Here is a 25,704-nt window from a genome sequence, read left to right as displayed (position 1 = left end):
CGGCACCACCAAGGACTCGATAAGCTTTCATAGTCCAAGGCTTTATGTGTCAGCCCTTCATCGAACCCTTTTTAATGTTGTTTTAATTTTAATTTATATATATATATATTTATACTTTAAAAAAGTACTTAGCTTTTTGCTTTGTGGTCGGAACTCAGGGATGTTAAGCCAACATGTTTCACCTGTAATGGTTTTTTCAAGGCAATAATCCCTGGAATATAAAATATCATAATTTTATTCTCCCAAATCCCTTGGCTAAGCACCCTATAACATGTGAATTATCTTACAATAATTTAGCTTATCAATAATTTAAGTTCGAGTTTTAAAATCCTTACCTTCCTGTCTTAGACCACAACCATCATCGAAAGATGGCGGCGGCGTGTTTTTTTGCAACTTAAATATCCTGCGGCGGGCCAGCTGGTGATGACGTGAGACCACAAAGCAAAAAGCTAAGATTAAAATAACATTAAAAAGAGTTTGATGAAGGGCTGACACATAAAGCCTTGGACTATGAAAGCTTATCGAGTCCTTGGTGGTGCCGCTGACAACCGTATGAGAGTTATATTGAGAAACTTAATGGATACTGCTTTGAAGTTGTGAGCAGTTTTCTAATGTTTGATACTCTGCTTGCCACACATTAGTGGTTGAATATTTTCAAGAATTCCACAGGACGATTGCTTATAGGAATGCCGCGGCACCATCACATTAGACCAGTGGTTCTCGACAAGTGTTTCCGGACACACTGGTATGCAGTAGCGTAGCGTGGGTGAGAGGCGCCCGGGGCAGTGGTGCCCCCTCCCTCCCTCTCTTTCCTTCCCCTCTTGCTGAGCACCCCCTTCCCTTTCCACGTACCTCTTTAGCATTCCCGGCGCGAGCAGCAACTCCAACCTGCTGCTCGCGCCGGAGTCGGCTCTTCCTCTGAAGTACCTTCCTAGGCGCAGGTCCAGGAAGTGAAGTCAGAGGAAGAGCCGATACCAGCGCGAGCAGCAGTTTGGGGTTGCTGCTCATGTCGGGAATGTTACATTACATTACATTAGTGATTTCTATTCCGCTTGTGCCTTGCGGTTCTAAGCGGATTACAAGTTAGAAGACTGGACATTTCCAGTAGCATTGCAGTACATATAATCAAGAATGCGTTAAGTTACAATTGTTGTTCTGGACTTTTCCAGGATAAATTGGTAGTAGATATTAGATAGTGATAGGTTGTTTAGACGAATAGAGATAATATTGTCCGGATTCTGCTGTTTAGACGAATAGAGATAATACTGTCCGGATTCGGGTGTTGCTGGTGGTGGTGTTAGGGTAGTCATGAGAGCATTTTCTAATACTTTTGTGAGGTTATGATGATGGGAAGTGTTTTTTGAAGAGATGAGTTTTGATTTCTTTTCGGAATGCTTTAATGTCTATTGATTTGGTCAGTAGATTGGTGATGGTAGTATCGATCTTTGCTGCCTGTGTCGCTAAAAGGCTGTCATATAGTTTCTTTCGTCGTGTTCCTTTGAGAGGGGGGTGAGTGAATAGGCTCTGAGTTCTCCTTAATCTGTGTGAGAGGTTACGGTGTAGTCTGTTGTTTAGGTAGCTGGGTGCTGTTCCATGTATTACTTTGTATAGTAGACAGTAGAATTTGAACTGGGATCTTGCTTTTATTGGTAGCCAGTGTGAATCTAGGTATGCTTTGGTGATGTGGTCATATTTGCCTAGTGAGTAGATGATTCTGAGGGCTGTGTTCTGAACTGTCTGTAATTGTTTTATCATGTAATTTGGGCATGATAGGTATAGGCTGTTACAGTAATCTACAATACTCAGTACTAGGGATTGTACTAATATCTTGTATTGATCTTTGTTGAAGAATTTTCTTATTTTTCTTAGGTTACGTATTGTGAAGAATGCTCTTTGGATGATTTTGTGGATTTGAGACTGCATTGTGCAGTTTCTGTCTAGTTGAATTCCCAGGATCTTGAGTGTGCTTTGCATTGGGTACTTGATTGTATTTACTTCTAGTTCTGTGAGAGAAGGTTTTTTTTCCCTTTCCAGTAGTAGGAATTTAGTTTTTTCCGAGTTCAGTTTTAGTTTATGACTTGACATCCATTTTTCTACCGTTTCCATTATCATTTTCAGGTGGTTTGTGGATAAGGGGTCTTGAATATTAAAGGGGAGGAGGATAGTTATATCATCTGCGTAGCTGAATGATACTGTGTTTAGGGCGTCTAGGGTTATGCCTAGGGATGCTATGAAGAGGTTAAATAATATGGGTGATAATGGTGATCCTTGTGGTACTCCACATGGGTTTGACCATGGTTCGGATATGTGCTCTTTTGATTTGACTTTGTATGTTCGTGTTTTGAGGAAGCTTTGGAACCATTTGTGAACATTACCTGAGATTCCTATTGCGTCTAATATCTGGAGTAGTGTGTGATGGTCAACTAGGTCGAATGCCGCAGAAAGATCGAGTTGAATGAGAAGCAGCTTGTTTCCTTTGCTGAGGTGTTGTCGTGCAATGTCTAATAGTGATACCAGTAGAGTTTCTGTGCTATGGTTGGATCTGAATCCAGATTGTGATGGATGTAGTATGTGATGGTCTTCAAGGTAGTTGGAGAGGTGTTGTGCGACAAGGCCTTCTGTTATTTTAATGTATAGAGGGATTGAAGCGATTGGTCTATAGTTTGCAGGATTATCTATAGGACCTTTGGGATCTTTTAGGATAGGTGTAATTATGATTTCTCCTAATTCCGGTGGGAAATGACCTTCACTTAGTGTTGTTTGAAGCCATAGTGTGAGGCTAGCTTTAAATTTGGTGGAAGCTGTTGCTAGTAAGTATGAGGGACAGTTGTTCAAGTCACATGAGGATTTGCTGTATTTTTTGTAAAGCCTGTTCAAGTCTGACCATTGTATCTTTGGGAAGTTTGTCCATATCCTGTCTGCTGGTATTGCTTCATCTGTTTTGGGATTGATTCGTATTTCTTCTATGTTGGTTCTTGAATTGTTGAATGTGGATCTGGTTGTGATGATTTTGTGTTTGAAGTGATCCGCTAATTGGGTGGCTGTGGGAGTTTGGTTTCCTTGGGTGGCGAGAAATGGTTTGGTATCGGTGAGATTTCTTAAGATGTCAAAAAGTATTCTTGTGTCTGGTTTTTCGGTGCTGATGAGTTTGGAGTAGTAGTTTTTTCGTTTTTCCTTCAGATTGGTATTGTATTGTTTGATTAGGATTTTCCATTCATCTTTGATGTGGTTGTGTTTTTGTTTTTTCCATGACCTTTCTAATTGTCTGCATTTTCTTTTTAGTTGTAGAAGTTCGTCGTCGAACCATTTATTAGATGGTCTGTCTATTTTGTTTTTGTTTTTTATTGGAGCAAGTTCGTTTAGTGTAGATTCACTGAGGGTCCGCCAGCTGTTTATGAATTCTTTGGGGTTGTTGGGGTCGATTTCGGGGTCGACTGTGTTCCAGAATGTGTGAGGTTCGATTTTCGGTCTGAATTTGATGAGTGTTTTCTTTGGGATGGGTTTGTTGTTATTTTGAGCCCAATTGATGGTGAATGAATATTTGAAATGGTCTGACCATAGAGTAGGGTGCCAGGACCCGTTTGAGATGTAGATGTTTTGTGTGTTTTGATTTGGAGATGAGTAAGCTGCTATATCAAGTTGATGACCTTTTTCGTGTGTGGGTTCTGGGTTGAGAATTTGATAGGATAAAGTGTTGAGGTATGAGAGTATATCTGTTGTTTGTTTGGATGTTTGATCTTCTAAGTGGAGATTTAAGTCTCCGAGGATCAGGTTATGTGTGGAGGAGAGTGAGTTCTGGAAGATGAATTCTTCAAGTTCTTGTTTTGAAGTGTTCCATTTACCTGGTGTAATGTAGCAAATAAGACAGTTCAGGTTTCCATTGAGTGATTTGTCAGATATTTGGCAGGCTAGCAGATCAAGATAAGGGGTGGAGTGCTTGGTCAGTACGTCGATGTTGAGATTGTTTTTTGTTATGATTGCTAGACCTCCTCCTCTTCTGTTTTCTCGACATACTACTTCAAGTTTATATCCTTTGGGGCAGAATTCTGTGATGCTTGGATCTGACTCAGAGGTGAGCCATGTTTCGGTTAGGAAGAGACAGCCTAGATTGTCTTTGGTCAGCCAATCTTTAATTAGTTCTGCCTTTGGGCTGACGGATCTGATGTTCATATATGCGCAAGCAATTGTAGTGTATTTTGTGGTTGGTGTAGTGGTTGTATTGATGATAGTTCTTTGTGAGGTTTGATATTTTTGTGTGTTTGAGTTAGGTTTTGGTGGGGGTCTTTTTCCCCAGATGGTGGGGATGCTGGCTTGGCTGGATAGTGGGCATGGAGTTAGCGTTCTAGTGGTATGCAGTTTTCTGGTATGTTGAACAGGTCTGTGTGTTGTTGTTAGTATAGGGATGGTTTGTATTTGGTAGCCTGTGGTTTTCCATTTTGCTATAAATGTGGCAATTAGTATGAGGGCAAGAATGAGGTTGTGTGTACGCAGTGCCATTTTTTTTTTTTTTTTTTTATATTTGTGAAGATTGCGGTTTGGTAGTTATTTGAGTTGGTTGTGAGAGTGGTTGTATGGGTTGTGTTCAGAGTTCACTGGAGAGGTGGCTGGAGAGGCAGGGGCTCGGCGTTCGGCGATCCGCGGTTGCTGGAGTGGCAGGGGCTCTAATAGAGAGCAGAGTCCTCCTGCTTGCACGGCGTCGAGCGGAGGAAGGAGGGACAAGATGGCAGAAACTTCCTCCTTCCTCTGCCTAGGAAGTCGCTGGGTGGGGGAGGCTTTCGGTGGCCCTCAAGGGCTGAAGAAAAAGTCCGACTCAAAAGTCGGTCTGCGTTCGGCGATCCGCGGTTGCTGGAGAGGCAGGGGCTCTAATAGAGAGCAGAGTCCTCCTGCTTGCACGGCGTCGGGCGGAGGAAGGAGGGACAAGATGGCAGAAACTTCCTCCTTCCTCTGCCTAGGAAGTCGCTGGGTGGGGGAGGCTTTCGGTGGCCCTCAAGGGCTGAAGAAAAAGTCCGACTCAAAAGTCGGTCTGCGTTCGGCGATCCGCGGTTGCTGGAGAGGCAAGGGCTCTAATAGAGAGCAGAGTCCTCCTGCTTGCACGGCGTCGGGCGGAGGAAGGAGGGACAAGATGGCAGAAACTTCCTCCTTCCTCTGCCTAGGAAGTCACTGGGTGGGGGAGGCTTTCGGTGGCCCTCAAGGGCTGAAGAAAAAGTCCGACTCAAAAGTCGGTCTGCGTTCGGCGATCCGCGGTTGCTGGAGAGGCAAGGGCTCTAATAGAGAGCAGAGTCCTCCTGCTTGCACGGCGTCGGGCGGAGGAAGGAGGGACAAGATGGCAGAAACTTCCTCCTTCCTCTGCCTAGGAAGTCGCTGGGGGAGGCTTTCGGTGGCCCTCAAGGGCTGAAGAAAAAGTCCGACTCAAAAGTCGGTCTGCGTTCGGCGATCCGCGGTTGCTGGAGCGGCAGGGGCTCTAATAGAGAGCAGAGTCCTCCTGCTTGCACGGCGTCGGGCGGAGGAAGGAGGGACAAGATGGCAGAAACTTCCTCCTTCCTCTGCCTAGGAAGTCGCTGGGTGGGGGAGGCTTTCGGTGGCCCTCAAGGGCTGAAGAAAAAGTCCGACTCAAAAGTCGGTCTGCGTTCGGCGATCCGCGGTTGTTAAAGAGGTACGTGGAAAGGGAAGGGGCGTGCGGTAGGGGGGACAAAGAGAAGGATGGGTGCCGGTGCCCCCACCAAGACAGCACCTGGGGCTTACTACGTCACTGCTGGTATGTCCCCAAGAGGCAGGAGGTGTGTCACAATAATTTTGATATTCACTTCTCCTTCCGTATTCGCGGTTTCAGCACCCGCGGTTTCGCTTATTCGAGATTTTTCACATGCTGACTCCTCCCCCTAAAAAAATTACATCTTGAGTAAAGTACTGTACAAATAAAAAGTTTGGCGCTTCCCAACTTTCACCCTGAAAATCGCTGCTTCCCAGCGTGCACAGAGAATGCTTTTGCACAGCACTCCCACAAGTCTCCCCCCCATGGCTACAAAGTTTGTTATTCACGATTTCAATATATTAATGGTGGCTGTTACCAAAAACCCCTTGAATAACATATAAAAAGTTATTCGTGGTTTTTGCGAATTTGCGGTTATGTTCCGCCCCTAACCACTGCGAATATGGAGGGAAGAGTGTAGATAGCAAGCCTTTGTTTCCTTAACAATTCTTTGTATCTGCAAGCTGGGAAGACCAGCAGTCTTGAGAGTCGGGTTCTTGAGATCCCTGTAACTCAGTAGTCTCAAACTCAAACCCTCTGCAGGGCCACCTTTTGGATTTGTAGGTGCTTAGAGGGCCTCAGAAAAAAATAGTTAATGTCTTATTAAAGAAATGACAATTTTGCATGAGGTAAAACTCTTTATAGTTTATAAATCTTTCCTTTTGGCTAAGTCTTAATATTGTCATTTAAAGCTAAAGAAACATATATGATCAAGAAACTTTTATTTTACTTTTGTGATTATGATAAACATACTGAGGGCCTTAAAATAGTGGTTCCCGGGCCGCGAGTTTGAGACCACTGCTGTAACTGGTCCCTATTTCTGCTTCCCCACTACCCCTCCATAGTAACAGTTGCCTCCAGCTCCAACTGAACATCTTGCCGATCTGCTGTTTGCTACGTAATTTGAATAGCATATTTGCAGGGTTCTGTTATTTTACACTCAGGTCCTTTTACAAAGCTGCATGGCCAAGCAATGCAAGCTAAATGCCATTTAGGAATGCGCGCCTTTGTAAAAGTCTGCCAGTATCTGGCAGTGGAGGGATTTTGTGTTGCTGTTACTGAAGTGACACTAGAATTTGAATATATGTTTGTTTTGTTGTGATAAGTGAGAAATCTGGGGCAGATACATTGTATACAGCTTTTTGAAATGGGACAGGCAAATTCATATTAAACTTACAGCTAAACAATGAAATATTTAGCCATGCTTTGTTCAGCTATGACTTTTAATGTTCGGTGTATCACATACATGAACCTTGTCTGTCAGGTGTGTTGCAACAGAAGGAAGGTTGAGAAGCACCGTACTCGACCAAACTTAAATATTTACCTTGGCTACAAAATTGATCAATAAAGAATTGTAACATGATGCTTCCCATTACATGACTATTGTATTGCAAATCTATTGACCTGCTCGATCATTAAGATCAGAAGGCTCGCAGGAATTGTCAGTTCCATCTTTGGCAAGATCCTTGGTGCATGGGAAAAGTTAATCATTCATTATAGAAATCTGTTAATGGTCTCCAGACTTTTTCAAATTTTAAAGATAATTGAAGAGAGGGGAATGGGGTGGGATTTTATTTATGATAATTACAAACTATATTATTATTTAAATGATTTCACAATAAAGTTGATTTTATGTATTATTGATTGGGAGGGAAGGAGGGGTAGGGGATTAATATATTCAATAACAATTATATAAATTTAGATTTCTTATATAATATTATAACTTTATATAATATTAATTTTCTAAAGAAAAGTTAAATTTGATGTTAATATATGAGTTAATCAAGTGTGTATATTCAAGCTTATAATGAGAATATTTGGAACACTTGTTGTAACATAAGAAAATGAATAAAGATTTATAAACTAAAAAAAAAGATCCTTGGTGCAGCCCAATAGAATGAAACAAAATCCCCATTAAAATTTAGCAGATGCTACCACATTTAGCTTTCTCACTCAGTGGCCTAGTGGTATATATGATTCTTTACAATTTTATGCCTAGTTTTTATTGTAAATTAACCTAAAGCCTGAGCTTGGGGTTTTTTTTTTTCAGTTAGTTAAATAGCTGCCTATTGGATAACTCTAATTCTTAAAACCAGCTATTAAATATTTAATACAAACAAGTATTATCTGAATCAATTCAATTTTAATCTTATCTCCCACAGTTTTTAATCCACGTGAGTATTTCGCCATGGAATTGAGGGTGAAATACTCATGTGGATTAAAAACTGGCTGGAGCATAGGAAACAGAGAGTGGGGGGTAAATGGACAATACTCGGACTGGAAGAGCGTCACCAGTGGGGTGCCGCAGGGTTCGGTGCTTGGACCCGTGCTCTTTAACATCTTTGTAAATGATCTGGACATAGTACGACGAGCGAGGTGATTAAATTTGCGGATGATACGAAGTTATTCAGAGTAGTAAAGACGCAGGGGGATTGCGAAGATCTGCAACGTGACATAATCAAGCTCGAGGAATGGGCGTCGATATGGCAGAAGAGGTTCAACGTGGATAAATGTAAAGTGATGCATGTCGGTAACAAAAATCTCATGCACGAATACAGGATGTCCGGGGCGGTACTTGGAGAGACCTCCCAGGAAAGGGACTTGGGAGTTCTGATCGACAAGTCGATGAAGCCGTCCACACAATGTGCGGCGGCAGCAAAAAGGGCAAACAGAATGCTAGGAATGATAAAGAAGGGGATCATGAACAGATCAAAGAAGGTTATCATGCCACTGTACCGGGCCATGGTATGCCCTTACCTGGAGTACTGCGTCCAGCACTGGCCGCCGTACATGAAGAAGGACACGGTACTACTCGAAAGGGTCCAGGAAAGAATTTGTAAATGTCTTTTGTTTTGTGATTTGCTTGTGCATTGCTCTAACCATGAGCTCTTAAAACCTGTCTTTTAACTAAAAAACTGTTAAAATAAAGACACTTCTTTTTCTGGCCACATCATTTCTGGGGTTTTGACTAAGTCTGTTTCTGGTAACATCATCAGAAAATGCATTTCCGTCTCATCAGAAAAGCGCATTTCCAGCTCTTCATTTACCCTATTTCCGCCTACATCAGTGTTCTTCAACCTTTTTACACCTATGGACCGGCGGAAATAAAATAATTATTTTGTGGACCGGCAAACTACTAAGACTGAAATTTAAAAAAACATTTTCACCCCATCTCCGCGAGTTCGGTCCCCACAAACCATCTGATCCCATCCGCACAAGCCTCAGTTATGATTTTATATTGAACATATTTTATTAAAGTATAAAAAGAAACAATATTCTGTACAATTGTCATTTTATAAATACAAATATACAGAGCAAGGACCAACAAAACCCTTGTTTCCCTTCCCCTCCCCTTCACATATATCCCCTCCACTATCAAGAAAACTGAACAAGCCAAATTATTACAGAACTAGTCTTTAAGCCCGTTACATTAACGGGTGCTAGAATACTGTTCACCCTCTATGTTGCCCCTTCCATTCACTGCCCTCTCTTCTCTTTCCATCCAGTGTCCGCCCCCTCTCTCTCTCTGTCCCATATGGCCTCTCTCCATCTCCTCCTTCCTTTTGTCTTGGTCTGGCATACCTTCCTCCTTCAATCCAAGCCATTCTCTCCCCCTCTGCTCCCTTTCCTCATTTAACTACTTCATTGGTCAGCAGCAGCATTCACAATTCATTGCTGTTGCTGGCTTCAGGTCTTTCTCTCTGGCCGGTCCTGTCTTCATGAAAACAGGAAGTAGGCAGGACCGGCCAGAGAGGAAGGCCTGAAGCCAGCAACAGCAGCAAATTGTAAACGCTGCTGCTGCCTGAAGCACCCGAGGCAGACGCTTCTCTCCCCTCCCAGCCCAACCCCGCTGACTCTGCGACCCTCCTAGCAAGATGACTTTAATATCAAACCTCCCTCCAGCGTTGGCAGTCGCTGCACGTTAAACAGGCTGTTTCGGCTTTCTTCTGCCATTGAGTTTCTCTGTTGCGTCAATGATGACATCATCAATGATGCGACAGAGGGACTCAACTGCAGGAGAAAGCCAGAAGCAGCCTGTTTAACGTGCATCGACTGCCAACGCTGGAGGGAGGTTTGTACCGGTGCAGAAGCGATATGTCTCTCCCCCTCCAGTACCTGTGCAGCACTTTGCTGCGGCGCATCCTCCCATGGGGGGGGAGGGGTTTGCACAGTGGGAGCGGGTGAGAGCGGCGATTTCCAGTTGGGGGAGGAGGGGGGTGAGAGCGGCGATCTCCAGTTGGGGGGGGTTTGCACAGTGGGAGCCGGGTGAGAGCGGCGATCTCCAGTTGGGGTTTTTTTTTTTTTTTTTTTTGTTTTAAGTTGAAAGCCGGCGCTGTAGCTCCTCTTTCGATCCTGGTGCAGTTCGAGAGAGGAGCCGGTACCATTCACAGTGAGATGCGGGTGTGAGGAAGGCCGCCGCAGCTGTGTAATTTTTTTTTTTTATTTGAAAGCCGCCGCGAGTAAGTGGTGACGTAAAACCCGCGCATGCGCAATCGTGTTTTCGCGACGGATCAGGGAACACGTTTTTTTTTAGTGCGCATGCGCGGCCTACCATTTTATTATATTAGATGCTACACAGAAACATGATGCTAACAGAATACTGCAGTCACACATGACAGGAATAGTGTTAGGGGAGTGCTGGAAGCTAAAGAAGCACTGCCTGGGCTTTGCAGTCCCCAGTTATGTCTCTAGCAGGATATATAGTTCAAATCTGATATATTCTAATGACAAAATAGAAATAAAATTATTTTTTTCTACCTTTATTATCTGCCCATTTTGTTCTGCTTTCTTCTATCTTTTCTTAAATTTATTTCCAAGGTCTTCAATCTATCTGCCATTCTCCTAGGACAAGCAGGATAGTCAGCCACATATGGGTGTTGTCCCAACAGCTCCCAATTTACGGATAAGCTCTCCAATAGCTCAGAGAGATTTTTTTTTTTTTTTTTTTTCTCTGAGCACGTGCAGTGCCCGGGCACCACTGGGCATGCCCGAGCCCTACCCATTTCCCCCCTTCTTCCCCCTAATCCCCAGTCTTTAGTTTCCGCCCGTTCCCATCGGTCGGATTTTTCCACAGCTCTCCATTTTTCTACAATCAAAACTTGTTCTACTTACCATCCTGAAGATGCCAGAAACATCAAAGAAATGTCCGGGCTGCAAGAAAAGGATGAGCACACTGGACCCTCACGACCTGTGCGTTCGCTGCTTGGGCACAGCACACGAGGAACAGTGTTGCATGCACTGCGTCCGTCTGTCTCCACGTGCACGCAAGCTGAGGAAGAGGGCACTGAGAGACTTCTTGAAGAGAAGTGAGGCCCGAGAATCGTCCTCCAGCAGCCATCCTCATCGGAGTGTAGCAGCGGGGGATCCACAGAAGAATCCAGTGAGGAGCCTCCAGGACGTCCTGGCTCAGTCGACCCCCCCGACTGCAACTTGCCCGGTCGAGAAATCTCTCCCGGAGGTCTTGCATGCTGTCGCTAGCCGTCGGCCCCTGCAAGAAGCCGATCGGGGTTCGCCATCCGGCCCCCCCCTCCCGAAGTCATCGGGAACACCATCGGCCTCTGCCCGAACGGGCACATCGCTGGGGGCGCCTCCCGGTCTCGCACTTACCCCCACGTGTGGACCGGAAGAGAAGCCATCTCCCTGCTCCTCCACAGCCCGATCCAGCGTGAAGCCACGCCCCCCAGCAACGAGGGAGCAGCAAATGGAAAGGGAGCCCGGGGAGAAACCAGCCTGCATGCAGCCACGCCTCCCACCAATGGAGGAGCAGCCAGCTACCGGCCTAACACGCCCCCTAGCAATGGAGGAGCCAATCCCCGATCGGCCATGCCTCCAAGCAGCAGAAGATCGCCGCCCAGGTCCGCCCCTCCTGCACAACCAGCCAACCAGCAGCCAGACCCGCCTCCTTGAAGAGAGAACTCGTCGGGGAACCCCTCCTGACATCAGCAGGCAGGGAGACTGCAGGGGCACGCCTCCCCGATCAACTCAGGATGCCGGCTCAGCTACAAGCAGCCTGAGAACGGGGCACAACGAGGCACGCTGCAGGGAGAGGAATCGGCACTCCCCCCACCAGCACACTCGGCATCGGGATGCTTCCCGATCTCCGCGGGGGGAGTCCTATCGCCGCCACCACCACCAGCGCAGCCGTAGCAGGGGTGACAGAAGGCGCAATCACCACTCTCCTGCAGGACACAGATCCAGAGGGAGAGGCAGCAGGCGACCATACAGCACACCATCTCCCTCCAGCCCTTCTGCATCCTCACCACTGACTAAGCGACGCAAGGACTGCATGGAGGGAATGCCCCACCTGGAGTGTCAGACGACCGGCCAGGGGGTCGAGCGTCAGACGACCGGCCAGGGGGTTGACCATCAACAACTGGTCCAGCTTCTGACCCAGCTTCTCGCTCAGCAGGGGACCCCCCAGACACTGCAGCAGCCCAGCACCCAGATGAGCAGCGCCCAAGCTCTACAAGTTAACAGAGCCGCTGACATCGACACGGGGGACGAATCCGATGACAGCTTCTTGAGCGCCTACAACTCGGACCGATCCCCTGCGCCATCTCAAACACAGACGACAGCGAAGCCCCCGGCACAAGCACCGGAGGACCTAGCCTATCCCAAGTTTATCCAGAAACTCGCTGTCCTCCTTGGGATCCATGTGGGGGGACCACCAGAACCCACGCCAGAGGATGACGGCCTCCTGCAATCACTGGACTATCCCAAACAGCCAGTAGCGATCCCAGTTCATACGAACCTCCTTGACTGCAGAGACAAGATTTGGCGGACCCCCTCCTCAGGGCCTCCCACATCTAAGAAACTGAGCGCGAAGTACCAGGTCCTCCCGGTCCCAGGTTTTGATAAACCGCAGCTGCCACACAACTCCATTGTGGTAGCCTCAGCGCTCAAGAGACACAAAACGGCGCGATCGGCCTCTAACGGCCCGCCCGTGAAGGACCTGAAAACCCTAGATTCCATGGGGAGAAAGACCTTCGAGGGCGCGATGCTTAACGCACGAATCGCCGCACACCAGTTCCAGATGATGCTGTACCAGGAGGCCATACAAAAAAAGATAAAACAGGCTCTACAGCTCGCCTCCCAGCCGGTACAGGACTCTCTCTCATCCCTCCTCCATGACCAAGGGGAATGCAACAAGCACCTCTTCAAGGCGGTTTTTGACGTCTTCGAGACATCCAGCCGCATCGGGGGAACGGCTATCCTAGCACGCCGCTTGGCCTGGATCCGTGCATCGGCGCTCCGCGAGGACCTCCACGAGCCCCTTGCAGATGCCCCATGCACAGGAGAACACCTGTTTGGCGACAAGGTCAAAGAGACAGTCGACAGCATTAAAAACGACTGCACCACCCTTCAAACCCTCGCTTCTGATGGACTAGAACGTTGGGCCCCTCCACGAAGACAGCAAAGGAATCGCAAGCCCTTCACTGCCAACAGACGCCACTCCGCAGCACCACGCTGGCAGCAGTCTGGGAACCTACGCTCCCAGCCATATAGAAACTCCTACGTGGACAAGCGTCGCCCAAGGGACAGGGGCAATCAAAGGCAGACTGCCCCCCCAAAGCAAAAGCAGAATCTTTGACTACCCCCCGAACCAGCAGGGGCCAGTGGGGGGCAGGATCAGATTGTTTGTGAGTGCCTGGTCCAGAATCACCACCGACCAGTGGGTCCTGAACATCATCAAACGGGGATACCGCATACGGTTCGACTCCCGCCCTCCAGAAAAACCACCGCAGCGGGCGGGGCACCCAACTTCAGACGAGCCTGTTCTCCTGCGACTAGCAGAGGACCTGCTTCGGGCAGATGCAATAGAGGCAGTGCCAACAGAGGAGATCAACATGGGGTTTTACTCCAGGTATTTTCTCATGCCAAAGAAGGACAAGGGCAAACGCCCAATCCTGGACCTCCGTCATCTCAACAAGTGCATACACAAAGAACGCTTCCGGATGCACTCCCTGGGCACAGTCCTGCCCCTGATACAGCCCAACGACTGGCTAGCCTCGCTGGACCTACAGGACGCCTATACTCATGTGCCTATCCATCCAGCCCACAGGAAGTATCTTCGCTTCAAGATCAAAGAGAGACACTTCCAGTACAAAGCCCTACCCTTTGGACTCTCGACAGCCCCAAGAGTGTTCACAAAGTGCGTGGCCGTGGCAGCGGCACATCTTCGCCTGCAGGGAATATGCGTCCTTCCCTATCTCGACGACTGGCTGATAGTGGCCCACTCACCAGGGGAGGTCCATGCAGCCCTGACAACCACCATAACCCTCCTCCAAGAACTGGGATTCCTCATCAACTACAAGAAATCCCACCTGATACCCACCCAGAGGATATCATTCATCGGGGCAGTCATCGATACCACACAGACCAAGGCCTTTCTACCGGACGGCCGGATCGACACCTTGACATCTCTGGCCCAGCGCATCTCTGCCAGCAGCTCATCATCAGCACGCTCCTTTCTGCGTCTCCTGGGCCACATGGCGGCCGCAGTCTTTGTTGTTCAACACACCAAACTACACATGAGACCCCTGCAATGGCACCTCAGACGTCACTGGAACCAGCATACCCAACCACTGACCACCAAGATTCCCATTCGCCGACCCATACACAAGACACTGCAGTGGTGGATGTCCCGAGAAAATTTAGCGAAGGGGAAACCATTCAGACCACCACCCCACCAGCTGGTGGTCACCACGGATGCCTCCAAACATGGATGGGGGGCACACCTTCTCCATCTTCGCACAGGAGACACATGGTCTGCCCAGGTGTCCTCACTCCATATCAACCTACTGGAGCTCAGGGCCATAGGGAATGCCCTCGAAACCTTCAACCAATGGGTGACAGGCAGGACAGTCCTCATCCAAACAGACAACCAGGTGGCCATGTACTACATCAACAAGCAGGGGGGCACAGGGTCAGCCTCGCTCTGCAAGGAAGCCTGCCGCATTTGGGAGTTCGCCATCGCCATTCAGTGCCCCATCCAGGCAAGCTACCTCCCGGGGGAGCAGAACGACCTGGCCGACAGTCTCAGCCGCCAGCTGGACCCCTACGAGTGGTCTCTCAACCCAGCAGTGACGAAGAAGATCTTCAGCACCTGGGGCACACCGAGCATCGACCTGTTTGCGACAGAACTGAACACAAAATGCACAATCTTTTGCTCAAAGAGACCGACCCAGCGCCGTCTCAGTCCCGACGGCCTGTCCCTGAATTGGAACCACGGACTCTTATACGCCTATCCACCAACACCTCTCATACCCAAAGTCCTGCAGAAGATCCTCCAGGACAGAGCAACGGTGATCATGATTGCCCCGTTCTGGCCCCGGCAACCATGGTTCCCGTTCCTGCAACGGATAGCGGTTCACCCACCTCTCCGCCTCCCGATCAGCGCAGATCTCATAACACAACACGGGAGCGCCACCCTCCATCACAACCTGCGCTCCCTAGCCCTGACCGCATGGATGTTGAGAGGATGAACCTACCACAAGACGTGGAGCACATTCTCATGGCAGCCAGAAGACCTTCAACCCGAAAATGCTACGGATTGAAATGGAGAAGGTTCCGCCACTGGTGCACGAACACACAGCGAGACCCTTACAACTGCCCCATACCGGACATCCTGCAGTACCTACTAAGCCTATCTCAGATGGGCCTAAAACCTACTTCCATCAAGGTCCACCTAAGCGCGATCACGGCATACCACGCTGGCTGGGACAACTCACCGGTGTCGGGACACCCGGTATTCGCAAGATTCATGAAGGGACTGTCCAATCTGCACCCACCGGTCAGACCACCACCGCCCGGATGGGACCTGAACTTGGTGCTGCATCAGCTCACCCTCGATCCCTTCGAACCCTTGGGGGAGGCAGACCCCAGATTCCTGGCTTGGAAAACCCTCTTCCTGACCGCCATTGCATCGGCCAGACGTATCAGCGAGATCCAGGCCCTGGTCCATCACCCCCCCTACACATTGATCCACGAGGACAGGGTGGTGCTCAGAACCCACCCCCGATTCTTGCCGAAGGTGGCATCAGCGTTCCACATCAACCAGTCTATCATCCTCCCCGCACTCTACATTCACCCACAGGGGGGCTCGCAGCCACTACAGCGACACCCCTTGGACTGTGTACGGACCCTGACCACCTATATTAACAGGACACAACAGACCAGACAAGCCTCACAACTGTTCGTCTCCTACGACCATAACAGGCCAGGACGGCCGGTCACCAAACGCACGCTCTCGCGCTGGATATCCCAGTGCATCTCTTTCACCTACAGAAGAGCGCAGCGTGAACCGCCAGTGGGAGCCCACGCCCACCAGCTCAGAGCCGTAGCCACCACTCTGGCTCATCTACACCATACACCAATAGAGGACATCTGCAATGCAGCCACTTGGTCCTCCTTGCACACCTTTACCAAGCACTACTGCCTCGACATAGCATTCCACGCCCCGAATGCATTCGGCCAAACAGTCTTGCAAGCGGCCCTCCCCTCCCGGGAGGGACACCAACCATTACCACTGCCTTGACAAGCACTGATCAAGTAGGGGGGCACAGATACTGATTAAGTGCCAGCCAGTACTACATGTCTAGACTAGAGGTTCAATATGCAGGTACTAATTGTTACACGCAATTACGAATTGTTACTGTTTACATGCTATTACGAATTGTTACTGTTGACCAGTTATTTTTTCTCACTGTTCCTTGACGGTTATTGACCAGTTGCACTGTTCGGCAAGTATTATTGCCCAGTTAACACAGCACTTTATTAAAGAAACCGGTTTGCACAACTGAGCCTGCTTTGCCTGATTACCCTGCCCGGCTCGGCCTCCACAGCCAGGCGAGGGATGCACAGAGCGCTAAATCGCAGGTCCATTCGGTACATCCCTCGGCTAGGGAGTCACCCATATGTGGCTGACTCATCCTGCTTGTCCTAGGAGAAAGTGTAGTTACTTACCTGTAACGTAGGTTCTCCGTGGACAGCAGGATAGTCAGCCACACAACCCACCCGCCTCCCCATATGGCCGACCCGGCCACAGCTAGGAACATCCTGGGGATTAGGGGGAAGAAGGGGGGAAATGGGTAGGGCTCGGGCATGCCCAGTGGTGCCCGGGCACTGCACGTGCTCAGAGAAAAAAAAAAAAAAAAAAAAATCTCTCTGAGCTATTGGAGAGCTTATCCGTAAATTGGGAGCTGTTGGGACAACACCCATATGTGGCTGACTATCCTGCTGTCCACGGAGAACCTACGTTACAGGTAAGTAACTACACTTTCTCCTAGGACAAGCAGGATGAGTCAGCCACATATGGGTGTTGTCCCAACACCTCCCAATTTGCGGATAAGCTCTCCAATAGCTCAGAGAGATTTTTTTTTTTTTTTCTCTGAGCATGTGCAGTGCCCGGGCCCCACTGGGCATGCCCGAGCCCTACCCATTTCCCCCTGCTTCCCCCTAATCCCCAGTCTTTAGTTTCCGCCCGTTCCCATCGGTCGGATTTTCTACAGCTCTCCATTACAACTTTTCTACTCATCAACTTGAAGATGCCTGAATCATCTAAAGAAACAACTGGGATGCAGGAGGAGGATGAACACACTGGATCCTCACGAATTGTGCGCCCACTGATTGGATCCGGCGCTCGAGGTTTCCGTGTGGCTTGCATTGTGCGCACATGTCACCACCTGCACGCAAGCTAAGGAAGAGGGCACTGAGAGACTTCATGAAGAGAAGTGAGGCCCGAGAATCTCTCTCCAGCAGCCATCCTCATCAGAGCGTAGCAGCGGGGGATCCACAGACGAATCCGGTGAGGAGCCTCCAGGACGTCCTGGCTCAGTCAACCCCCCCGACTGCAACTTGCCCGGTCGAGAAATCTCTCCCGGAAGTCCTGCATGCTGTCGCTAGCCGTCGGCCCCTGCAGGAAGTTGATAGGAGTCTCACCAGACTGAGAGATCTCTCCAGGAGTTCTTGCATGTTGCTGCTGACAGCCAGCCTCCGCAGGGCATGAAGAGAAGTGAGGCCCGAGAATCTTCCTCCAGCAGCCATCCTCATCAGAATACAGCAGCGGGGGATCCACATGCTACAGTGGCAAGGAGCCTCCAGGATGCCCTGGCTCAGCTAATCCCCCCGCCTGCACTTGGCCCGGTAGAGAAATATCTCCCGGAGTCCCTGCATGTTGCCGCTTAGAACCAACCTCTGCAGGGCAGCCGATAGGAGTCTCGCCAGACCGAGAGATCTCTCCAGGAATCCTTGCATGTTGCCACGCAGCCATCCTCTGCAGGGCAGCCGATAGGAGTCTTGCATGCTGCTGCGTAAATCCACAGCCTCTGCAAGCAACAGATCGGGGCTTTCACCCTCCAGACGGCATGCTGCCTCTTACAGCCGGCCTCTGAAGGGAGCCGATTGGGGTTCAAAGGTAAGTCCTATCTGCTTGTGTTTGGGAAAACCTCTGATAATCTGTTGCAGCCCCGAGGGCTCTGCCCCACCCTCCTCCCAATCTGAATTTAAGGAGAAAGAATCTCCCATGCTTCTTTCCCTTAGAGGGGACCTGCAGACCTCTCCCCCCAGTAGAAGACATGCTGCCCCAGAGTTCAGCTTATAAAGGACATGCTGAAAAAAAAAAAAAAAAACCAACTCGATGTTTCTTTCCCTCTTGGGGTCCTGCAGAGTATACAATTCACACCTTTCCCACCCCTCCCCCTCCCCCTCTCAGGTTGGGAACGAGGAGTCTGCCTTTCTCAGCAGGGTGCTGATATCTTCAGAGATGCGGCATGTCAGACCATGCCTCTCCAAGGGTGGGGGTTTGAAACTCCTCAGTCTAAAAGCTGTTTGCTCTTCATAAAACCTAGGCAGAGTGTTTTTCCAGCTAGCATGAGGGACTCTGTACTATTCATGATTTCTATAGCACTGAAAGGCATATGCAGCGCTGTACAGTTTAATATACAATAGGCAGTACAGCAGCAGAAGCCCACTCAAGAGGCATTATCACACCTCTTTCTCTGCCTCCAGGCACAGTGGGAAACGCAGCCAGGAGCACTGGCACAGATGAAGGGGTGCATCCTGCAGGCTCTCCCCCCCTCTCAAGAAGGACAGAGAAGGGTGGTGGGGTACATGGAGTCACCCAACCAGTCAAGTGGAGCAGCACATGAACCTGCGAACCACCAGGGGTGGGACCAGCAGCCACAGTTAATCCTCCTGCTGACCCACTCCTCTCTCAGCGGGCTACACTCCCCACAATGCCCCCCTTTAGAGGGAGCCACGCACAACAACATGGCGCGGTTCAGCGGCAGGCCATGCACCCAAGCAACGGAGGAACAAGCTACACACCAGCCCCCAGCCACGCCCCGAGTCACCACCCACAAAAATAAATAAATATTTACTAAAAAATCCACATGGGGGGACAACAAGTACCCAAGACAGAGTACTACAAGGCCTGAACTACCAGTACCAGTACTTCACGCAGGCAGTGGCGATTCCAGTCCACAAGAACCTCCTGGACTGCAGAGACAAGATTTGGCTGACTCCCTCCTCAGGGCAACCAACATCAAGGAGACTGGGATTGAAGTACCAGATCTTTCCAGCCCAGGGATTCGACAACCCGCAGCAGCCATACATGGACATTGCGGTAGCTTAAGAGAAACAGGGCAGCATGACCCCCCCCTCCAACCCCCGTCAGGGAAGCACCTGAAAAACCCTGGTTTCCACGGGGAAAAAGACCTTCGAGGGCGCAATGCTGAGCGCACGAATTGCTGCGCTCCAGTTCCAGATGCGGCTTTATCAGGAGGCCAGTGAGAGGAAATAAATAAATAAAATAAAATAGAGACTCCAGCTCACAACTGAGCCAGTCCACACTGACAGCAGTCTGTGCCCCAGCACTCGCAACAGTAACATAACTGCTACGCAAACAAGCACCGCCCGAGGGGCAGGGGCATCCAAGGGCAGCCCTCTCCCCAAGACAAAAATAGAACCTTGACCACCCTCCGGCCCAGCAGGATCAGATTGTCTGCGAAGACTTGGCCCAGGATCACCATCGACCAGTGGGCCCTCAGCATCATCAAGCAGGGATTCCGAATTCGTCTCCACTCCCGCCCCCCCCCCAAGTGGGCGGGGCACCCTCCATCTGACGACCCAACTTTCCTGCAGCAAGGAGAGGACCTGCTTCGGCAGAATCAATAGATGCGGTGACGAACAGAGGAGATCACCAAGGGGTTTCTACTCCGGGAACCCCCGCGTCACCATGGACAAGGACAACGCTCGTCCCTGGATCTCTGTAAGCTCAACAGATACATACACAAGGTCCAGATGCACTCTCTGGGTACAGTCTTGGCCCTGTTACAGCCCGAGTATTGGCTAGTATCCCATGCACCCAGCCCACAGGAGGCATCGTCGCTTCTAAAGCCAAGACAGACGCCTCCAGTACAAGGTCCTGCCCCTTGGACTCTCAACGGCTCCAAGAGCGTTCACAAAGTGCGTGGCAGTGGCACATCCTCGCCTTCAAGGGGTGCGCATCCTATCTTATCTCGACAGCTGGCAGCCCCGTTAACCACCATAACCCTCCTCCAAGAACTGGGGTTCCTCATCAACTACATGAAGCCCAACCTGATACCCACCCAGGGGATATCGTTCATCTGGGCAGTCATCGACACCACGCAGACCAAGGCTGTCCTACGGGACTACCAGATCGACGCCATGACATCCCTGGCCCAGTGCTTCCCTGCCAGCAGCTCATCGTCAGCACGCTCCGGTCTTTGTTGTGCAGCACACCAGACTACTCATGTGATCCCTGAAAGGGCACCTCAGACATCACTGAGACCAGTGTACCCAACCTCTGACCACCCACCCACTGGAGCTCAGGGCCTTAGGGAATGCCCTCGAAACCTTCAAACAGGCAGGGCAGTCCTCACCCAAACAGAAAACCAGGTGGCCTCGCACTATATCAGCAAACAGGGAGGGACAGGGTCAACCTCGCTATGCAAGGAAGCTTGCCACATGTGGGAGTTCTCCAACTCCATTCAATGCACCATCCAGGCAACTTACCTCCTGTGGGAGCAGAACGACCTGGCAGAAAGACTCAGCCACCAGCTGGATCCCGATGAGTGGTGTCTCAACCCAGCGGCGATTAAGAAGATCTTCAGCACCTGGAGCACACCGAGCATCGACCTGTTTGCAACCGAACCGAACTCAAAATACTCGACCTTCTGCGCAAAGAGATCAACCCATCGCCATCTCAGCCCCGACGGTCTGTCTGTGAGTTTGAACACCCTAAGTCCTGCAGAAGATTCTTCAGGACAGAGCAATGGTGATCATGATTGCCCTGATCGGGCTCCTGCAACCATGGTTCCCGTTCTGGCAAGGGATAGCGGTTCACCCACCTCTCCCCGCTCCAGATCAGTGCAGTTCTCATTACCCCCCTCCACCACGACCTGCGTTCCTTAGCCCTGACCGCATGGATGATGAGAGGATGAACCTACCACAAGACGTGGAGCACACTCTTATGGCAGCCAGAAGACCTTCAACCAGAAAACGCTATGGGTTGAAAGGGAGAAGGTTCCGCTACCAGTGCACAGACACGCAGCGAGACCCCTACAACTGCCCCATACCGGACATCCTGCAGTACATACTGAGCTTATCTCAGGGGGACCTAAAAACCACTTCCATCAAGGTCCACCTAAGTGCAATCACGGCATACCACGCTGGCCTAGACAGCAAACCAGTGTCGAGGCATCCAGTAATCACAAAATTTCATGAAGGGACTGTCCAATCTGCACCCACCGGTCAGACCACCACCGCCCGGATGGGACCTCAACTTGGTGCCGCATCATCTCACCTCGACCCCTTCAAACCTTTGGGGGAGGCAGATCCCGTATTCCTGGCTGGGAAAACCCTGATCATCGTGTCTACCGACACACTCCCTCATGAGAACAGGGTGGTACCCAGTACCCATCCCCGATTCTTGCCGAAGGTGGCTTCAACGGGCCTCCCGGCACTCTACATCTCCCCACAGGGAGGCACACTGCCACCTCAGCAACACCTCCTGGACTGTGTGCGGGCCCTGACTATGCAGCAGATTAGACTAGCCTCAATTGTTCGTCTCCTACGACCAAAACAGACCGGGACTTCCGGCCACCAAATGCAGGCGCGCGCGCTGGATATAAGAGTGCATCCCCTTCACCTATAGAAAAGCGCAGCATCAACCGCAGGTGGGAGCCAACGCCCACCAGCGCAGAACCATAGCCAACACAACGGCACATCTGCACCACACACCAATAGGGGACATCTGCGATGCAGCCACATGGTCCTCCATGCACACCTTCACCAAGCACAGGTTCCCTCCCAGGAGGGACAGCAACCACTAGCACAGCCTTGACAAACACTGATCAAGTAGGGTGTTATAAATATCGACAAACACTGTTCAAGTAGGGTGTTATAGATATTGATTAAGTAGGTCTTCCAGCACTCCTTCTAGACTGAATGTGTAATAGGCAAGTATGAATTCTCACATGCAAGTACGATTTGTCACTGTTGACCAGTTGGTTTCTCACTGTTCATTGATTGTCATTGACCAATTTCACTGTTCTGTGAGTTAAGTAGGTCTTCCAGCAATCCTGTCTAGTCTGAAGGTGGAATAGGCAAGTATGAATTCTCATATGCAAGTATGAATTGTCACTATTGACCAGTTATGAATTGTTACCGTTGACCAGTTGGTTTTCTCACTGTTCATTCATTGTCATTGACCAGTTTTCGCCGTTCTGTGAGTTAAGTAGGTCTTCCAGCACTCCTGTCTAGTCTGAATGTGGAATAGGCAAGTATGAATTCTCATATGCAAGTACGAATTGTCACTGTTGACCAGTTAAGAATTGTCACTGTTGACCAGTTGATTTTCTCACTGTTCATTGATTGTCATTGACCAGTTTCGCTGTTCTGTGAGTTAAGTAGGTCTTCCAGCACTCCTGTCTAGACTGAATGTGGAATAGGCAAGTATGAATTCTCACATGCAAGTACGAATTGTCACTTTGGACCAGTTGGTCTCTCACTGTTCATTGATTGTCATTGACCAGTTCACTGTTCTGTGAGTATTATTGCTCAGTTAACACAGCACTTTATCTAAAACCTTGTTTCCACAACCTTACCTGCTTTGCCTGATTACCCTGCCCGGCTCGGCCTCCACAGCCAGGCGAGGGATGCACAAAGCGCTAAGGCGCGGGTCCAGTCGGTACATCCCTCGGCTAGGGAGTCACCCATATGTGGCTGACTCATCCTGCTTGTCCTAGGAGAAAGTGTAGTTACTTACCTGTAACGTAGGTTCTCCGTGGACAGCAGGATAGTCAGCCACACAACCCACCCGCCTCCCCATACGGCCGACCCGGCCACAGCTAGGAACATCCTGGGGATTAGGGGGAAGCAGGGGGAAATGGGTAGGGCTCGGGCATGCCCAGTGGGGCCCGGGCACTGCACATGCTCAGAGAAAAAAAAAAAAAAAAATCTCTCTGAGCTATTGGAGAGCTTATCCGCAAATTGGGAGGTGTTGGGACAACACCCATATGTGGCTGACTATCCTGCTGTCCACGGAGAACCTACGTTACAGGTAAGTAACTACACTTTTCTGTCCCTTCCTGTCTTCTATTATTCCAATATCCAGAACCTCCTTTTTCTTCTTACTGCATCCACCATGTGTCCAGCATGTCCCACCTACTCCGTCAAGTCCTACTCAGTCAAGTCTGCTTTTTTCCTTCACCCTACAACCTCCATGTCCAGCATCTTCCTGTGTTCTTTTTTTCTTCCCGTTGCTGAGCCATCCAGCCAACCCACCATCTTTCCCCATCCCAGTGCCTCCCCTCTTTTCCCCATCTTAATCCAGCAGATACCTTCCATCACCCTACTCCCTCTATTCCTTATTCAGCATCTTCTCCTTGTCTCCCTATTCCCCCTTCACCATGTCCAGCATATCCCCTCTGTCTCCCTACTCCCTCTACCCATGTCCAATATCTGACTTTTGTCTTTATACTCCATCCTCATGTTCAGCATTTTCCATGTCTCTCTGCCCCCTGCAAGGTCCAGCGTCTATCTTTGTGTCCCTATTCTTCCAATTCCCACCTAGTTCCAATAACTATCCTTCCCCAAGGGGATCCATCATCTTCCTTCTGTCACACCAATCCCCCCTCCTGGGTCTACCATCCCCTTCCAACAACACCTATATCACATTTTTCCCTCTCCTCATAATCCAGCATCTCTTATTTCCTCCCTTGGCTGCTGGCCCCGATCCACTCTTCCAGCACTCGATTGCTATTAGCCCTGCCTTCGACCCCGGTCCTGCTAAATTTGGCAGCAAAAACAAAGACAAACCCTCCCCTACCTTCAATTATGGTCCCGCTAAATCAGACGGCTAGAATGAAGACAGAAGCCGCGGGACCTTTCCGCTTGCCTGAATTGTTATTCGCTACAAGCTCTGCCGGTCTCAATCCTGCCCCTCAAAAACAGGAAGTCACTTCAGAAGGGGGCGGGATCAAGATCGGCAGAGCCTATAGCGATGCAGGCAAGAACAAAAGTCCCGCAGCTTCTGTCTTTCTTTTTGCCGGCCGTTTGTAGCAGTACCGCAGCTGATCTTAACGCCGGCCCTGGAAGGGAAAGGGGAACAGATGCCCGACAGGAAATTTAATTTGTAGATCTTGCCGGCCCTGTGCGGACTGGCAGAAATTTTCTGCGGACCGCCACCGGTCCGCGGACCGGCGGTTGAAGAACTGTGGCCTACATCATCAAAATGTACATTTCCGGTAGGGCAGGCACTCCCATTTCCGGTGATGTCATCAGAAAGCATATTTCCGGGATCAAACACGCCCCCATTTCTGGTGACGTCATCAGAAAGTGCATTTCCGGTGATGTGGCATGGGCGGGGCTACCACCATTCATTCCTATGAAAGGGGGTGTGACATGGGTGGAGAGTGGGCGGGGAATGGGCAGGAGGGGGGAGTATTGTGGGTGGGGTCTGGGTGGGGCTATGGGAAAAGTGGGTGGGGTATGGATGGGGCATGGGCGGGGCTAAGGGAACAGTGGGTGTGGAGTGAGTGGGGCATGGGCGGGGTTTGGGTAAAAGTGGGTGGGGCTTAACCCAGAAGTGAACACTGATTGGTCGATCCTTATCTCTGACAGCTGTCAATCATTGTGACATGAGGTGTACCCATTATACTACTAACCTAATCCCCATCACTCATTTCCCAACTTTCACACACATACTACAGTCATTGTGATTACTTTTATCCAAAAGTGGATCTTGGTTAGTTCATGAGTTCATTAGTCCATGATCATTTAGTCAGAGAGGCTTCAAACTGAGAGTTGCACAACAGTCTAGCACATGAAAATCACAGTTTCTTAAACACAATTGGCAGGCCTCTCTGTCCTCATGAAGGTCCTGTGCTTCAATTCATAAAGCATTCAGCTCACACAAGACTGTGTTTCGCCACCTGGCATCTTCAGGAGCTGTGAGTGTGAGTGATGGGGATTAGGTTCACTGACTAAATTATTCTAATATTTATTAATAAATTAAGTATTGGTAAGTTGTAAAAGTACTGTAATGAAATGAACTGTGGGAGATAAAATTAAAATTGAATTGATTCAGATAATACTTGTTTGTATTAAATATTTAATAGCTAGTTTTTATTGTAAGTATATAAAGTGCTTTTTTTGTATGTGTGTTATTGTTTTGTTAAAGATGTTTGAGTTTGATTTATATTAATTTTTGAGACTTTGTGCATTTCATAGACTTTCTGTGTTCCTAGTGGGCTCACATTCTAAGTATTGTACCTAGTACCAGTGGCTTAGTAAGGGTAAAAGGCGCCCCCCCACACCATGCTCTCTGTGCCCCTGCGCCCCTCACTCCACACTTGTGCTCTCCCTTCCCCCCGTACCTCTAAATCTTCGCCAGCGCGAATGGCTTCTCTAGCATGCTCCTCGCGCCAGCA

At 49.5% G+C, this 25,704-nt stretch overlaps 1 protein-coding gene across 11 annotated transcripts in view; it reads left to right on the top strand.

Moving 5' to 3' along the window:
* Nucleotides 1–25,704, top strand: part of SLC2A11 (solute carrier family 2 member 11) — a 73,095-nt gene that overhangs the window by 21,558 nt on the left and 25,833 nt on the right. The gene's annotated exons all lie outside the window — the stretch shown is intronic.

The sequence above is a fragment of the Geotrypetes seraphini genome, chromosome 8 (assembly GCF_902459505.1).
Source record: "Geotrypetes seraphini chromosome 8, aGeoSer1.1, whole genome shotgun sequence".
In the NCBI taxonomy this organism is placed as follows: Eukaryota; Metazoa; Chordata; class Amphibia; order Gymnophiona; family Dermophiidae; genus Geotrypetes; species Geotrypetes seraphini.
The sequence above is the reverse complement of the archived record's forward strand: the minus strand, read 5'-3'. Positions and strand labels throughout refer to the sequence as shown.